Source organism: Sturnus vulgaris, chromosome 4, assembly GCF_052056855.1.
Source record: "Sturnus vulgaris isolate bStuVul1 chromosome 4, bStuVul1.hap1, whole genome shotgun sequence".
Classification (NCBI taxonomy): domain Eukaryota; kingdom Metazoa; phylum Chordata; class Aves; order Passeriformes; family Sturnidae; genus Sturnus; species Sturnus vulgaris.
The window spans coordinates 70,220,114-70,235,711 of NC_142246.1; the positions used below are offsets into that span (position 1 = coordinate 70,220,114).

General features: G+C 41.0%; 1 protein-coding gene across 2 annotated transcripts in view; it reads right to left on the reverse strand.

Moving 5' to 3' along the window:
* The window catches only part of BBS12 (Bardet-Biedl syndrome 12), a 33,281-nt gene extending 17,683 nt beyond the window's left edge, over window positions 1-15,598 (reverse strand). The window contains exons 1-4 of one of the 2 annotated variants that reach the window (XM_088164186.1): window positions 14,806-15,598; window positions 12,518-14,173; window positions 8,988-9,160; window positions 6,510-6,623 (exon numbers count right to left, since the gene is read on the reverse strand). The gene's annotated coding sequence lies outside the window, so the exon portion shown is untranslated. Of the gene's footprint in view, window positions 1-6,509; window positions 6,624-8,987; window positions 9,161-12,517 lie in introns of both variants that reach the window. The other variant, XM_088164185.1, reaches the window with a different exon arrangement.

Sequence of the window (15,598 nt, forward strand, 5' to 3'; positions counted from 1 at the left end):
CATTGTTTGCATTATTTTGTACACCAGATGTTTATCTCAGGCTGGTATCAGCATAAGGTCTTGTAAAAAAATCCACAGTACTCATCCAAATGCCCCCATTCCTTACAAATACAAACACATTTACTTTCAGACAGCTGTTAGGCAATATTGTGCTGTTTCCCCATTTAACTCATAAAGTACAGGAAAATTATTGGAAATGAAGATTAACTGTAGTGATAATCACTCTGCTGCCTGGCATAAAAACTTTGGCCAGTGTGATCTGCAAACAAAGTGCTAGCATCTCAACTTGTGCTGGCTGCAATCCACACCCCGAAGAAAACCTCTTCTACCCTGCAAAAGCAAACTCCTTTAATTTTTTGTTTAGAATAAATCACTCCAAAATAGGCTTAAGGATTTAAGGAAGAAATATTCCCTTGGGATGATGCCAGGTTTTCTCAGCACGGTCTTTGACTATGAACTCGTTTTTGTTTGACATGATATGCCCTCAGCTGCACATCTTCCATGTCACGCAAATTTGGGGAATTTTGAAGTCCAGCATTCCAAATTTGAATCCAGAGGAATCAAGAACAGTCTATTAAAGCACTAACGTTTCTGACCTGTAGCTGGAGACTTCTGATTTATATCTAGTTGTACTGATATCCTCTATTTTATATATCTAATCTTTTCCAGTGTCACATCATGCCTTTTAGCAATTTTTGCCCTGAAGAAGTGGGTGTCTTCTGGTTCCTGTGAAATTTCATTCCAGTAACATGTGTTTATGACCTCTGTATGTTTTTCATCTTGAACAGACCTTAAGAACTACATTGCAAATGCCAGTAATATCCTAATGCATTGCTCTTTCCTGTTTAATTTAGCTACCATGGTAAAGGTTGTAGTGGTTGATTGGATACATAGTAAACAAATGTTCCTGTGAATCCCACTGCAATTCTGAGTAAGAGAAGCCCCCACAAGCCAACAGATGTATTTAACCAGAAGTTAGGCTGAATTTCTTTTATATTAAGAAGCCTCTCTGCAGACCTGTTTCTTCTTAGACCAAAGAAATGTAGAACTGTTTGTCTTGAAGCCATTGACAGAGGCAAATTGTTTAATCATCTTTTTTCTTTCCCTCGCACAGCTCTCATGTCAGTACTAGCATCTGCAACTTTATGGATCAGTAATTTGGAAGGAGAATGCACATTTAAAAAAGGTAAGACTATAGAATAGTGTCTCTATAGAATAGTTTTGGGAAGACTTTAGCTCTTGTTTAAGGGGATGATCCTGCTCTGCATTTCTAAGGGTGGAAGCTGGATGTGCTGAAGAGCAGATCTTTCTGAATAACTCCATGTGCAGACAGGCATATTCTGCATTAAGACTGATGGGCGCCCGTATAGTTTATCTATTTTTATTCTTTCTTGTGGAGTTTACCAAAAGAGAGAAAAAGATCTTGCAGTGATGAGTACTTCTACTAAATATTGAATTTCTAGGATGTGTAGACAGACTTTGCCTTGCATGGCAATTATTTTTTGCTTATTTCTGACAGAAAAAGTGGCTAATGGTCTCCTGCAAGTTTTTTTTTTCCCTAATTTAACTTTGTCTAGATCAAATATTAGACAGTGCTCTGCCTCTCACAAGCTCTTTCAGGAAACAATTTTCTCCTTCATTATTCAATCAGAAAAGGATGATGTTTGAGAAATTGCAACGTTGTACCTAGAGGCAGAAATCCAAATAAAGGACCTCTTCCTTAGTCCACTTAGACCAACACTTCAGCGTATGTGTTGAGTCCTATAATGTCCATCTAAATCCAATGATTTAAAAAAACCTACTCTTTCTAGCAAGAGCTTACCTCTGAAAAAATTAGTATTCTTAATTGGAGTTAACTTGAAAGTGAAATCCTAGTGGAGATTAGGCAGGCTTTAGTTATTCCTGTAAGCTAGAATTAGGGTCTTTGGGGTGTTGTCTTCATAATAACAATGACAAAATCAAATGTGTGTATATTCATGTTTCCTGACTCCCAGTTGATATAAATCTGCAGCCAGACCCTGTGCAACATGAAACAGTAGAAATACACAGCCCAAACCCCTCTGATGCCCTTAGCTGCCCACACAAGTTCCCTTTACTGTGCTTAGAACCCAGGACCTGTGTGCTGCTCCCTGACATTGAGAACAGACCCTGTCCCAAATCTTTGCACCCTCCTGCAGCTGACAGCAAAAAGTCTGCTTTGGCTGTGCTAAAGTGATGCTAAAAGAAAGTCAGACCTGATTTTTTTGGCTGCAGATACACTGAAATAAATCAGTGAAAAATCCGAGGGCAACCTCAATCCACTCAAACCTCAAGACACTGTGGCTGTGGCCTGCAGCAGTCCCTCCAGCTGCTGTGGTGTGCCATGAATTCCCCCTGCTCTGCTTTCCTGCTGCTCACTCGTGCTGCGGTGGATTTTCTGTCCCAACCCTGCTCACTCTGGGAAAGCAGCACTGCCAACAAAACCATCCTGGATCATATCTCCAGCTGCTTCTGCTCGTTGATTGCCACTGGGCAATTCCACACTGCTTAGAAAGAACATCCCATGCAATGATAGTCAAAGCAAAGGCCAGCAGACAGCCTGAATATTTCTGCGTCATGGAGGACTCCCTAAAGGGCAAATTCTTCCATTTCTAAAAACAAGAATTCTTCTCTTCTTATTCTAGGTCACTTGTGGAACCACACAGATAACAGATCTCAACAATATGTCACTAATGATAAGGTCCGGGGCTTTCAGAATGTGCTTCTGAAGGCAGGCATTTTATTTAGGTGTCTAAATAGAGGAGGCAATTTTCACCCACTATTTCCAAGACTCACTTCTGAAAGCACTGGCCCTGCTATCACTGGTGTACTTGGCTATTGAAAAATTAAGCAGGCTGCTCTAGGTGTTACAGCAGAGAAAGGAAAAGTGCAGTGGTCGTTGTAAACACTGATTTGCTCAATAGGCTGGGGCCAGCCACAGCACCCTGCTTGCCACGAACATTGCTATTTTCTGACTGACTGTGACCACACAGGACTGAGTCACTTAATTTTAGCTGCCAGTGAAATGTAGGCAGCTCACAGGCTGGAAACAGCAGCCTGGATTTTATCCCAAAACACATTTCCCTGCTCCCTACTCCACGGAAATTTTTGTTGCAGCTGAACAGCTTGCAAATAATAAAGTCTAAGCACGCACAGGCAAAGGATGATTTTGCAAAATGTAGAATTGATCCTTGGCTGCACATGGATTCTGGAGTTTGGCACCTGGACGGTGCTTCCCCACAATCTCCTCTGTGGTTCAGGGGAAAATTCAACAGTCACTATTCCAGGTGGCAAAAGAATTACTATTGGCTGCAGAAATTAAATGTCACTGAGCCATAATCAAAATATTGTTTTGTTTTTAAAGAACACTTCAGCTCGAAGGCCACTGAGTCCATCTCTGACTGTGCTGTGTCTCGACACACAGGAGGAAAAATACATAGCCTTGTTTCCACTTTTCTCTATTCTCACCTGAATGACTGGATCAAGGTTAAACAACCGCAGACAGAAGGAAAAAGAGCACTGAACAGGAGTGGAAATGTGAAATACGTCAAATGGCATTCTTTTTTTTTTTTTTTTTTTTTTTCTCGTTGTCAGAAGTGCTCAGGGGTTGTGGCCAACCAGGCAAGAACAGGCAGGCTGTCTGCAGAACGGGACATTTGTGACGGTGAAGTCCTATTGGGGTTTTTTTGGGACAGTTACATATAAGACACCAAAGGAATGGCTCAGAACTACAATCCCCACCTACAATGTTTCTTTTCCTTTACACTTACGGTAATGATGTTTAGGCAACAGTTTGCTTTTTTCAGTTCCCACCTACGATTCATTGTGAAACTTGGTAAGATTGGCCATGTACTCCATGAGTATGTGGATAAAGACATTTTTCTTCAACACCCTTTTGCTGTATTCACGAACCTGTCCATTTGGTTCCTTCCTGACAGGGTAGAACATAGGTGGCATTGCTCTGGCAGAAACCTTCTGCTATCCCTCTCATGTTTATTACTGTGTGTATGAAATAGATGGTTTCTGAAATTATTAGCCTGAAATCAAAGTTTCTACCCTAATCCTGAGCATGGGTGCAAAGGAAAGAAATTCATCTGGCTATACCACAGGACAGCTTTCCAAACTGTACAGTGAGTGCTGCTATTTTTTTTTTTTTTAACTTCATAAGCAAAAAATTCATATTTTGGGTTGCCTAGGCCTCTGATTCATATAAATGTAAATTTAAATTAACTTCACTGATGTTAAGTCACTTTATTTAATTCAATTCAGAACTTCATGGAATATCTGAGTCCTAGTCTGCTGAGTGAAACCCAACTTTCTACCAAGTAAAAACCTTTCTTATGCCATTCCCACTTGCAGAAATAACACTTAAGGAAACACCCTCTGACAAAGTCAAACATTTCCAGTAGACAGACAACATCATTTTAAAAGCAACCTTGAATGAGAACCTTTGACATCTGATAATCTTTTCAGCACCTGTGGATTACCTGCTGCTGGAAAACTGTCACGTGGCTGAACACTGCTTTGGCAGATGAATTTGTCTTTGCCTGTAATTAAGATCAAATCTACAAAACACCTGTCTATATTACCCTCAGAAATACAAATCTGTGAGCAAATTGGTGTTAGAATAAAAACTTACTGCTATTCATGTATGGGATTGCAAAATGTAAGGCAAAACTGTAGAAGTGACAAAAGATCAGCCTACATTTTTATATTTCACTTCATTAAAACAAAGGTATCTTTAAACACCTTATTATGCTACCTTGTTCTTTTTAGAACATTGCCTTGTTGGCATTCACAGGATTAATGTTCTTGTGGGTAGTTACAGCTTTGGTCACTCATCATTTGGGTAGAGTTCTACATTAAAAGGGTACATCTCTAAGTTAAAGACACGGGCACACACAGAAGGCTTTAGTGAACGTCCCCAGGGTCCCTTTAGCCACAAAGCAGCACGTGTGCTGGCAGGGAACAGACTGACACCCACGTGTGCCCAGGTGTGAGCTCAGTGACCACAGTGCCCAGAGGCCTTTCTGGAGGTGCAGGTTTTGACACTTGCACACAGAGAGTTCCTGGCTGGTCTCAGGTTTCCTGTCACCGAGGAAAGGGGGCACCAATGTGCATGTGAAAGGAACTGTTAGCACCCTGGTAGGAATTGCAGTGCTCGTGTTGCTGCAGCTTTTGTGACCTATGGGTGTGAGTGAATCCAGGTTTGTAAAGGGAAGCTTTCATTTCTGCCCCTAAGAGGTGGTTGCTTACTGGTGTGACAGCTCATAGACTTAAAGTACACCAAAGGCATGAAAAAAATATATATCCTTTTCTTTCTGTGATATATTCATCTTGAAATTCAGTTATGGACAGAGGATTTAATTTTTCCCCACATGAATATGAGTACCCTTAGAATGCTAGGAAGAGTATCTATTATACACTAGAAGAACAGTAAATTCCCCCAAACAAAGCACACTAGTTTAATTATGTAAAATTATTTCTAAACAAATCATAAATAAATCATGTCTACCATCTTTGCAGTAGATGTGGTTGGTAAGTATATGAAATGTAGCTCTAAGAAAATGTGTAGATTGTGATAATTTGGTTAATCTTAAAATAATAGAATGGTTTTGGTTGGAAGGGACCTTAAAGCTCATCTAATTCCAACATCCTTACCATGGGCAAGAAACCTTCCACTAGACCAGGTTGCTCAGAGCCACATCAAACCGGGTCTTGGAACACCTCCAAGGATGGGGAGTGCACAACTTTTCTGGGCAACCTGTTTCGTGCCTCTTACAGTAATGAATTTCTTCCTAAATCAAATCTAAACCTACCCTCCTTGAGCTTAAAGCCATTCTCCCTCGTCCTCTGGACTTGCAAAAAGTCCCTCCTCAGCTCTCTTGTACCTTTTACATACCAGAAGGTGCTGTAAGGTTTCCCTGGAGCCTTCCTTCTCCAAGCTGAACAACCAAAGTCTCTCAGCCTGTCTTCACAGGAGAGGTGTTCCAGCCCTGTGATCAACTCACTGGCTCTCCTCTGGATTCATTTCAGAGCAATGTGGTTGGCTGTGCTAGCAGAGCCTATCTGGGGAAACTGTCAGCACATGGAGTTTATGTGCAGCTGCAGATCTCAGAACAGCACTGCTGTTCCTGTGCCTGTGCCAGCATGGGAAGTGTGCCCTGTCAGCAGCACTGCTTCTGGCCACACTCAGCACTGATCCCTCTTCATACTGCCCCCTCCCATCACCTTCAGGAGTATTAATTAAAAGTGATTCATAAAAAGCTTTCACCAGGCAGCAGCTGATTTCTAGCCCAGACAGCCCTCAGCGAGAGAGCCAAGGAGCTCGGCCATCCGACCTCGTGTGCCCTTCCTGCAATTCACAGCAAGTATGTCAGCACTGCCATAAATGTCACACCTCCTGTGACAGGGCTTCATGGCAGCCTCCACTAACTGTTGTCACCCTCTTAGTCACCCTTCCTCCTGGAGTCACCAGGCACTGCACTGACCTGCAGGAGCCAGGGCTGGCAGCCAAGCAGGGGGGGCTCAGGAGGAGGCTTGTGCCACTTCTCTGCTCCATTGCTCTCACCTGGGCAGCAAAGCTTGGTTACTTCACAATCTTCCTGCAATAATTTGGAAAAAAGCCTGTTAGGGAAATAGAAAATTTTAAAGAGTATTTCATTATCCTTTATTCACTACTGCACTTATGCTTTTTATTTAAATGCAGTGAGCTCAGGAACTTCCCTTACCCTCACGGCCCAATCCCCCAAATGCACCCAGACCCACCAAACACTGCTGGCTCTCCTGAGTGCTCCTGCAGATGATGCACACCTCAACTTCCACCAAAGCTCCTCTGTGGACTCCCTCTTTGGGGATCATTTGATAATAGAAAAATAGGCATATGAACAAGGTACATTTTCAGCCACATTACAAAATACTCAGTCTGCTCACCATACAGAACTGGAAACAGACTTCACACCAGACCAGATTTTGATCTGATTTGATCAAGAGGGACAGGAATTTTGGTGCAGGTAGGAGAATCACTGTCCTTTGAAGCCCCAAGGAAGCCAACGCACCACCAGCTCCAGGTATCAATCCTGCTTGCCAAGCCCTACAGAGGCTGCACAAACAGTCACAGCCTTTGCCCTGGTGAAGGGAACTGCAAGGTCAGATCCAGCTTGAGGGGACCAGAGCCAGCCCACAGCTGGGGTAGCCCTGGCAGCCTGTGGCACCAGGCACTACTGCATCCAAAGCAATGCATGACAGGCATCACTGTCCCCCAAGTTTGATGTTTTCTTTCCATCCCTTTGCTGTAATTTAAGCAGAGATGATGTTAGCAGTGTGCCTAATTGTACTCAACCTCCCAAAGGTCTTGCCCCAATGATATTGAGGTTCCACAGCTTGTGTGTCACATAAAAAAGGAATGCCTCACACTGGCTTCAAGTGTGTTGCATTTTGACTGTACTTATTGTTATGTTTTATTACATATTTACTTTTACTTACTTCAATTTTCTATAGTCTGAAATACACTTCATGAAAGAAGCAAAAACAACCTTCTAATTTACCAACAAAGTCATCTCCCAGAATGAATCAGTAAAAGCCATTTTCAAGTAAAATGATTCCACATTGCCAGAATGACAAGCATAGAATTGCCTCACAGATGATAAACCAGAACTGAATTTGAGAAACCTCATGTAGACTTTCTACTGTGAATCATCCTTTTTTAAAAATTATTTTTAGCTGGAGGTTGAAGATAGGGTGATTCATCCTATTCTGAAATTGTTTTCTGTTTCAATACAATACAACTTTGGTTTCTGCTACATCTTTTGAGCAATATTGGGAGAGCATAACAAGAATTAAATCAGTCCCAGCAGAAGAGAAAAACAAGTCTGGGGACAGAAGGGGACATTTTCCATCTGAGATTTAGGAAGGAGTGGAGCAGCAACGAGGCAGAGTTTTACAAAAAAGCCTCTCTCAAGGCAAACAAAATTAATCTGTTTAAAACAAAACCAAGGTTTCTGAAGGCAGAGAGAGAAATGGTCAGTACTAGGTGAAAAAGAGGAAACTGGGAGATGTGGGCTTTACAAACAGTGAGGCCCTGGGAGCTCTTCCCTCGCCATCAGGGGAGCACAGGGCTTGTGATGTGGACAGGCCAGAGCAAGAAATAAGCAGGTTAAGTCAGATTTGGGAGTGCATCTCTTGCCCAAAATGAGGATGTCTGGCTTAGAGACTTCTAGCAAGGAAGCTGAAACAAACCCACAAGTTTTCTTCCTCAGACAGCCTGAATGACTGTGGGTAGCCACTAGCTGTGACTAATGCCACAGAGGTTCTTACCAGTGCCAACACCATGCAGGTCCTGCATCTTGTAGCAGGACCTAAGTGGTTGGCACTGAAGGCACTCACTCAGGTACCTCTTAGCTATAGATTTAGGAGGAAAATATTGCCTGTACACTTAATTCTCAGAGCCTTGGGTAAAGTGATGTATTTGGTGAAGTCATCCCAGGAAAATTGTTTGTTGGCCTTTAGTGTGAAGAACTGTCTTTAGCTCCCCTCACAAGCAGTTTTTTGCAGCATATAAACAACGACATTGGTGAGGAACAAGGCACTAATCAGGTCAAGATTTCAGGTTATTTACTTCCCTCCTAGATAATGGTCTATCAAAATATAAACCACCCCACCCTAGTTTCAAAACACCAACATGCAGAGCTAAGGTGGGGTAACCCAAGGGCATTCCCTCCCTGCTATTTTCTTAACAAAACATTATTCTTGATCTTTATTCCAGCAAGAGCACTTGGGCACAGAAACAATGTCTACTAGACCCACCTCAAAGATAATCTTGATTGCTGCCCACATAAAGCATCAAGTATTTTTGCATAAGACACAAAAAAGGGCGTTTCAGAACTATTGAGGCACACGATGGTGAATGCAGCTCCTGAAATAGTCCTGCCGCTGCCTTTCCTGTGAATGGATACTCTCTCCTGGCTTACCTGGACTGCACGAGGGTTCGGGTGGCACCTGGCCTGGTGTGCATCCCCATGAGGGAAGCTCTGCAATGGATCTTGAAGCTCTCAGGGGTCAGGGATTAAGGGCAGCCTCCCTGTGTGCCAGCTCTTTTCCTTTCTAAGAGGCAACTGAGCTTTATCCTGCATTGCTGTGCACTCTGTAAAGTAGCAAAGAAACAAAAAGGAAGACATACTTTTTTTTTTTATTTATATAAGCTATTTTAAATTTACTTAGATTTCTAAAGCAATAAAGTGCTTTGAGATACACAAAGCTGCTTGTTATGGAAGCAGCATCCAAAAGGAAACACATTCATTCTCTTGTGCAAGCTAAGTTAGAGAATGCAACCTCCTGGTGATTTCTCTTAACTCCTAAGTAAATCCAGCAAACCCTTCTCCTGAGCCTCACATCTCCCTAAATCTCAGCCTTAGCAAGGAAGGATTATGCATATATTTTGTAAAATCTTTTGTCAGAAGACTGCATGGGTTTTGAATTGAAAGCCTTCAAGGCATTTAATAATTTAGAAATTATATGACAATAATTTAGAAATAATATGACAATTTGTCTTTTGAGTTACTTCCTACTGTATCCTCTTGACGAAATGAAGGCTGTACGCCTTCACAATTTTCCATTTAGACAGAATTCCACCAGTTTAATCAAAGTGAAACATTAGGTACTGTTATGGTCCTTATATCTTCAGATTTCCTTGCTGATAACCCACATACTATCCGTTAACCCATTGCATCATTCACAAGAATAAACAACCTGGCCTCTGCATACAGGAAGCTGAACAAAAAGGAAATAGACAATATTAATTTTCATGTACATATTTTCACCTCTGTAGAGATCAGACTGACATATTTTCACAGATCAAGGTGGTCCTTCAGATGTGCCTGTCAAGTTCCCTATGGATACATAAAAGCACTTCCTGTTTTTAAAGTTTGAGCCTTTTTCATTTAAACCACCATTACATCACTCCTACTAAAGGATGGAAGTGCAATAGTGAGATTTACTTCCCATTCACTGCTATCATCTGTTCTGCAATATTAAGGGTTAGGTGCTTTTGTAATGCCAAAGATCAGCACTTCAAGTGTTCAAACATTTACACAATGGAAGGGGCAATGGACAATATACACATTTACTTGGGGACACAGACTACAAAATCCAGACTTCTTTTACTTAACAAGGTAAGGAAGTCTTTCCTCAATCTCAGTCAAAGGAAGGTGTTTAATACTCTGCTCTGCAGAGGTGGAAGCCCTTCCAGACTCTTAGTTTAGCTCCTCACTTCAGGCACAGAACCATATCCCCCCTCCTCTTTTGAAGTATGTAAATGGAGAAGGACTCACTGAACTTCCCAATGGAAGATGCAAACAATTATTCACAAGAAACAAATTAACAACGAGAAATCATGGGCTTTGTCCCTGCCAGAAAAAAAATGAATGTCATTTGGTGTAGCCAGAGGATCCATAATCAAATCAGGTTTATCACTGTGGGTGCCCCCAGTTCCAGCAAGCATGGAGTTCCCTTTCTTCACAGCAGTGTCATTGGGGGCTGTTCTTTGGATTTTTGACTAAAATACACTCACAAGCACACCATTGCTTTGTCTGTGGCTGAGCAATTCTTGCACAGCACCAAGGCTCTCTCCAGAAGCCAATTTGTCGCACACCTAATTTTGGTGATAGTATTAAAGACTAATTTTTCAGTCTCTCCAATAAACCTTTAATAGGTTTGAATCACATTATTTGGTCCTTAACTATTTCAAGGGCTGTTTATGAAACGTGTCACTGATTTTTGCTGAAATTATTGCAACAAAAGATTGTAACCGATAGGTTTGTTCTGAAATTCTTTTAAAGATTACCTTTCAATGAATCAATAGAGGCAGAAGATTATTGCCTGGGACATTTTGGTGGATGTAGGAGAATTCCTTGAAATGTAGTGGACAGCAGGCTAAACAGTGAGCCAGTGCAGCTGCTGGGAAGGTCAGGAATAGAAGTGCTGTGCCTGGAGGTGTTTGTAGGCTGAGTACTGCTCCACACCACATCCAGCCCCATCCGTGCTGGGCAGGACCTGCCTTCCCAAGGCCCTCTGTGTGCATGCACTTATTTGACCTCAACCCCATAGAAATCATTAACTTTTCTCCTGAGAAAGCCCAAGAAGATCTCATGTTCCCAAAAGTGAAAGTCCTCTGTGCAGCAGGTATTTTTTCCTCTGCTTTCCATGCTGCCTCAGGATATAAGCACTTGTATTTGAACACCTCCCCCTTTTCCAATAAAACAGTTTTCCTTAGCTCTGAGATAGTTGTCACTCTCACAGTGCTAAGTGGAAACACTGTCCTCTGCAAACAAACCCACAACACAGAGACAATGAAATATTGTCTCTCCACAGCACTGGACAGGAGATATTTTAAAGCTGTTTCTGCATTGTTTTTTCACTGTAGTTCTGCTGTAAGTCAGCTACAAAGAGAGAAGAGGTGGCAAGAAAGTCAAGCAGCTGAACTCCCAGGTGTAGGGAATTTTCACCTTCTGTCTCTCAGCAGAACATCTATATTATTATTTTCTGGGGATAAGTGTACTTAGAGCTGCTGACACTATTCACAAGTCCACTAGAGAGCAGCTATGCCTCACACTCAGTGAGGTTCTGTTCCAATTCATTTCTCTGACATTTGTTGCACTTCACTCAAATGACTAATCAGCCCTGGAAAGCTTTCTCAGTACTAGACTGAGAGACAACGGAGGTGTGGACTCGGCTGCTCTGATTCATACACAGATATGGGAATGCTCACCCCTGCCACTGGGCTGCTCTTGTCCCTGCACAGTGTCCTTCTTGAAGGAATCTTAGCTCACAGGAGAAATAAATCAACACCCTGGAGGTACAAGTTCCTTTGAATCCTTCCTTCTTGGAAGAAGTCCAGGGCTAGAAGCAGCCAGAGGGACTGTCATTCCAGGCAATGGGTAAAATAACTAAATAAGGCTCTTTTACCCCATTTTCACTAGGTGCAATAAAGTGCTGTGTAGGTCTAAGGAACGAATAAGGCACAGCAGTCCACAGCAACCCATATGAGGCCATTTTCCACTAACTTATGGAAGATTTTAAATAACACTGAAGAATTATTTACACTAATGAGAAGACAATGTATGGTATGAAATACAATTTTATACAGAGAAGACAATTTAATGTACAAAATACTGGCTTCTCCTGACCATCCTCTCAGCCTTAATAAAAACATGAACTTTTCTTTCCTTAAACATCAAGTAGCAGCATAAAGATAGATTGAATTCCAAAAGTTTTACTACTTATCTTTATGTCAGAGAAAAAGGAAACTGCTACCTATCCAAACAGCTGGCAAATCCTCACTCCCTAGCTTGGTAAGTTAATGAAAATTGTCCTGGTCCCATTAGAAACAGATAAAAATTATTAAGGCAGAAGTTCTTTTACCTTTAAACTACATTATTCCTGCCCCTTATGAACTGCCTTGAAGTGTCTGGGTATTTCTACTTTGGCACACTGGCTTACTAACCTTCCTTTTTTATATCAGATCACCCTCCTGCATCGAGTAGGAAGGACAAGAACCATCTTCAGGCTTTTTTTGCTGAAGGTCTGGTTTTACTTGTGTCCTTTTTCTTTGTCCTCCATTTTCTGGAATACTGGTTACTTACTGTATTGTCACTGTTTGTCACCTGTGAAAAAACCAAAAATTTTTCAGAGCACGTATACTGAATCATAAAGATCTAAGAAAGTACAGAGAATGACTATAAATATTAGACTGGTCACCTAAACAAGGGAAAGCATCTGATTTTTAAAATTTGACAGAAACCATATGAAGTGGCACAAAATACACTGAAACTATTGAGATGATCAAGAAAGCTCACTGCAGGCTGGACATTCTGCTTTAAACAATGACGAAACGTTTCTTTCCCAGCTTTTAAAACTATTTCAAATAAAACTTCATAATTAAATATCATTAACGGAAAACTGAAATGATCATATGTAAGTGTCAGCACAGAACATTTTAATATTTCTAGTTATTTATTAGCTTTGACATAATTGGTGAAACTTAATAAAATCAATCAGAACATGATGAACAGAACTGAGAAGGAAAGTGTGCACAGAACTAGGTCTAGCAATGAAGGAGAAACAATGCAGCTCAGACAATGAGTAAGGAGAGCTTCCATGGCACATGATTATATCAGAGGGTAGAAGTGTTTCATCTCTGCTCAATTTAAAGGCAATTCAAAATGAACCGAGACATTTCTCTCAGTGTGGCCAAATCAGTCGTGGAGAGGGCAATGGCAAGGAAAAGAGGCAAAAAAAATCTACGGGGTCTATTGCTTCTCTGCTATACTCTGCATTTTTCACAGCACCTTTGGAAACAATGTTCTTGAACCTTTCCCTGCAGATCCGCCACAAACAGTGTTTGAAAGCGCCTCAGCCTCCTTTGATCTCTGGGTATTGTTTTGGAAATTACATCTTTGTCTCCTTTTTTCTTCTGGCCGTTTCTGAGATTCTCGTGAGTTTTCCTGTTCTCAGGTTTAATGTTTCCATTTCCCTTCACGTTTTTGCCCTTTGTGTAGCACTATCAAGTACAAGTATTTTGCATCTCTTCTGATTTTTCAGCTGTGCCCTCAACACAGGGGCTCAAACCTGCAGAAGGGGAGATTCAGGAGATGCAACTATCCTGGGAAGCTTAGCTACCAAGTAGAAAAGGCATTGACAGGGTTTTTCCATGGGTTGAAAAACAAAGTAGTTGTGTAATCCTTATGATAATCAGAAGATCCAGGAGTGGAAACTGAGCTATATGGGAAGGAACATGAATCCTATGATATTGCTTCTGGGAAAAATCAGGGTGTTTCAAAAGAAAGCTAATCCTTGGTTATCTGCCTATCTGCATATCTTGTAGTGATGATGGGAAAAATGTGATTTTCAAAAGCCACCATTGTTCTGGGCTAGGATCTTCAGTGCTCCTTGTTTGCCTTTTGGTTTCCCACGAGTTACACTTCAGAGAAACAGCACGATCCTGCTCAAGGAACGGGTATCAATTGTAAAGTCTGCAAGAAGCTCATAAGTAACAGACAAGAAAATTGTCCTTGTCCAGAAGAATATTTTTAGAGATCAGTTTTACTATTTTCTTGTATTTTCATCTACATGCAGTCATCATATTTACTGTCCTAGGTTTCTGAAAAGAAAACACAAGCAGGACAAGACACCTTAATTTTCCAAGAGTAACACTTTTGATGTAATTTTTTTTTCTTGAAAAGGAACAACTCTCCTGAACGGACCAATGAGACAGTAAAGAGGAATTAAATCTATGGTCTTTTATTGATGTTTTGATATGGAAATTACTGAAAATTATTAAGATATCAGTCATCCCTCTGAAATAGCTAAGTGGGTGATCACACTTTCAATCTTTATTCACACAGAAGTCTTTGACTAATGTTTTCAGACAGATTTTGGTACTCCCACAATCACACTGAGTAGTTCTTTTCACACAAATAGTAATTTCATTTACATTTCAGCAAAGAAACTTGGTTTTATTAACTTGAATGTTATTTTTCTTCTCCTTTGTTTTCTATTCAGAGGTCTTTGCTCATTTTTAATTCATTCCCATAGGTCCACTTAGAGGGAATGGTGTACATGCTTCTGGGAACTTGCCTGGCAGAGACAAAACTCTTGTTGATGAAAACTCAAAGTTTGGGCAGTCATTGCAGTTGACAATGAAGAGAATGGGATTTGCCAATATTAGAGGTTCAGGTGCCCTGTACTGCAGAGCTCAGCTTTCTGGGGAGTTACAGAAAGGGAGCCACTCACCAGAGCAGAAGGGAGGGGATTGAGGGAAGGAATGAAGGCTCATAGGGTGGGTCCACGGCTCTCCTGGATCCAGTTAAGTGATGATTCTGTGATCCTGAGAATCAATTCACTGAATGCAGTGTGGAACTCAACTACAGAAGGAAAACCACACAACTGATCAACTGTTCAATTATGTTTTGCTGTGATTGCTACTACTTCTGCTGCAGCTCCCTCTCTGTCCTACTTTCAGATTCTATAGCCTTGGATTTTGTACATTTATTTATTTAGACCACCTTTTCAGACTACAGATACTGCTGGTACTAGTACCATAGTTTATTCTAAATTATCTTACTTAGCTGTTTGGGGTTTTCTTTATCAAATTCTCAGGTGGAAGATTTTTATTTTATAATGCCTCTGTCACTTCCCACAGTTACTTACTCTATTTGTCTCTACACTTGAGAAAATGCTTTCCTCTCACATCTGGCTCTCTGTATTTAATTTAAAATTTCCTCCCTAAACCTTAATCATAACCAAGAATATCTTGATTTGTCTCACTTTTTGAGGTCAAAACATGCTCACAGTGCATCTTAAAACATTTCCATTACCGTTTCCACTGAATGCAAGGAAAATATGTTGACTTCATTAAAAAAAAAAAAAAAAAGAATAAAATTGAACCAGAGATAATTTTCATAAATTAGATGTACAGATTTCACAGCTCAGAAACAAGGATGTCGAATGTGTCCAGCCTATACAGCCTCCTACACAGAAACCACAAGGCTTCAACGACAAGGCAGTGAAACCATAGCATTCAGCT